This window comes from Macrotis lagotis, chromosome 1, assembly GCF_037893015.1.
Source record: "Macrotis lagotis isolate mMagLag1 chromosome 1, bilby.v1.9.chrom.fasta, whole genome shotgun sequence".
Taxonomy (NCBI): domain Eukaryota; kingdom Metazoa; phylum Chordata; class Mammalia; order Peramelemorphia; family Peramelidae; genus Macrotis; species Macrotis lagotis.
The window spans coordinates 364,397,235-364,399,949 of record NC_133658.1 but is presented as its reverse complement, the minus strand read 5'-3'; the positions used below and the strand labels follow the sequence as shown (position 1 = coordinate 364,399,949).

The 2,715-nt window shown below is 35.5% G+C and overlaps 1 pseudogene; it reads left to right on the top strand.

Moving 5' to 3' along the window:
- The first annotated feature begins 1,654 nt into the window (after window positions 1-1,654).
- LOC141517898 (DNA polymerase epsilon subunit 3 pseudogene) lies at window positions 1,655-2,326 on the top strand (annotated as a pseudogene).
- Window positions 2,327-2,715: the final 389 nt, after the last annotated feature.

The following is a 2,715-nucleotide window of genomic DNA, read 5'->3' as shown; positions in this document are numbered from 1 at the left end:
TCTAGCTGTCTAAAATAGTTATTTGGAAGTTTGATTGGTATAGATTTAAAGTACAGAATAAGTAATTTAATTTGGACACAGAATATGTAACTTAATTTAGTGTAGAATTGTGATTTTATTATAATAGCTGAGCTTAAACATGAGCAATTGATGTTTTTCCAATTGTTTAGATCTGCCTTTACTTGTGTGAAAATTTTTTTGTAATTATGTTCATATAGTTTATGACTTTGTCATGGAAGTTTACTTTAAATAGAATTTCTCTTTCTATTTCTTACCCTTGGGCTGTTATTCATAAATAAAAATGCTGATGATTTATGTGGGTTTACTTTATATCCTGTTACTTTGCTGAAGTTGTTTCAAATAGTTTTTTAGCTGATTTTCTATGATTCTCTATGTATACCATCATATCATCTGCAAAGAGAGAAAATTTTGCTTCTTCATTGCCAATTTCAGTTCCTTCAATTTCTTTTTCTTCTCTTATTGCTAAAGCTAACATTTCTAATATTATATTGAATAGTAATGGTGATAATGGACATCTTTGTTTCATCCTTGATCTTATATGAAGTGTTCCTGGTTTATCTCCATTACACATTGTATTTGCTGATGGTTTAGATAGATATTGCTGATTATTTTAAAGAAAGCTCCATTTATTCCTATATTACCTAATGATTTTAATAGGAAAGTATGCAGTATTTTTGTCAAAGGCTTTTTCAGCATCTATGGATATAATCATATGTTTCTGTTAAGTTTTGTTATTGATATGTTCAATTATGTTGAGTATTTTCCAAACATTGAACCATCCCACCTACCTGGTATAAATCCTACCTGATTGTGATGTGTTATCCTAGTAAGATTTTGTTTTAAACTCTGCTAAAATTGTATTTAAGATTTTTGCAACAATGTTCAATAAGGATATTAGTCTATAATTTTCTTTGCCTGGTTTGGTTCTTCCTAGGTATCAGCACCATATTGATGACATAAAAGGGATTTGACAGAACTCCTTCTTCTACTATTTTTAAAAATTGTTCATGTAGAATAGGTTCCTTAAATGTTTGGTAGAAATCACTTGTAAATCCATCTGGACCTGAAAACATTTAGGAAGTTAATTGATGACTTATTCAATATCTTATACTGAAATTGGGTTATTTAAGTATTTTATTTCCTCTTCTGTTAATCTGGGTAGTTTCTATTTTTGCAAATATTCATCCATTTCACTTAAGTTGTCAAGTTTATTGGCATATAGTTGGGCAAAATAGCTCCAAATTATTTCTTTAATTTTTTCCTCATAGTATGAGTTAACTCTTTCCATTTTTGATACTGGTAATTTGGTATTTTTTTTTTAAATCTGATTAACCAGATTTATCATTCTATATTTTTTCCATAAAACCAACACTTGGTTTTATTTACTACAACAATGACTTTCTTGTTCTCAATTTTATTAATCTCTCCTTTGATTTTCAAATTTTCTAATTTGGGGGGAGGGGGCGGAACTGAAGCCCGGGCGGGACACCCGGTCAGGGCGGGAAGTACGGACGCAGGGGCGGCTCCTTTAGCGAGAGATGCCACCGGGCGCGGGTCCGGGCGCAACCGCCGCCCTGCCCGGGAGGCTGTGGGCACTGCCATTATTGCGGCTCCCCCGGGGAGACCAGGGGCGAGGCGACCATGGTGGAAAGGCCGGAGGATCTGAACCTCCCCAATGCCGTCATCACCAGGATCATCAAGGAGGCTCTCCCCGACGGCGTCAACATCTCCAAAGAGGCCCGAAGCCTGTGCCGCCAGCGTGTTTGTGCTCCACGACACCTCCTGTGCAAACAACTTTGCAATGAAAGGAAAATAGAAGACCCTAAATGCTGGTGATGTACTATCAGCAATGGAAGAGATGGAATTCCAGCGATTCATTTCCCCTTTGAAAGAAGCACTAGATGCATATAGGCGAGAACAGAAAGGTAAAAAGGATGCTTCTGAGCAAAAGAAGAAGGATAAATACAAAAGAACAGATTCTGAAGAGTAAGACAAGAGCAGGGAAGATTATAACGACGAGGATGACGAAAGAATGGAAGAGGAGGAGCAGAATGATGAAGAAGAGGTTGACAATTGAACTTCATGGAGAGAATTGGCAAGTCAGATGAGAAGAAACTTTGGATTCGACCCTATTGCCTCTAATGTACTGTTTGATAGAGAATTCTGTGGCCTTTTCCTCAACTAAGAATGTTGATATATGAGGACCCAAGAACTTATTGAATAATCCTCAAACCAGATGTCTAAAGAGATCTTTCCAATTTTGTTTTGCATAATCCATAAATTGTGATCTTTTGACAAGGTAGGTTATGAATCTCCATTTAATCAGATTTTTAATGGGGAAATATGTACAAGATTCCTATATTTCACTTCCTGTTTTATGACCCAAATTTCATGTTATCTATTATTTAGTGACTGTAGAGGCTCCTGAAAATTGGAGATTTGAACTCAGCCTGAGTAGCCTGTGATAGATTGATTATATCACATTGAAAGAGTAATAAGGGTAAAGAATGAAAGTCTTTTCCCTTTGAAAGTAACTTTCATCAAAGTTCTGCTTTATGTGATTGATAACTGATTATTTTCTCTTGCTGAGTTTGGAGCTTGGTTCCATTTGCCACACTCTACTTAGTACTTTTTTTATATATACTTTGAGGTTTGTACTTCCCTATATTAGCAGAATATTGATTGGGTCTGATG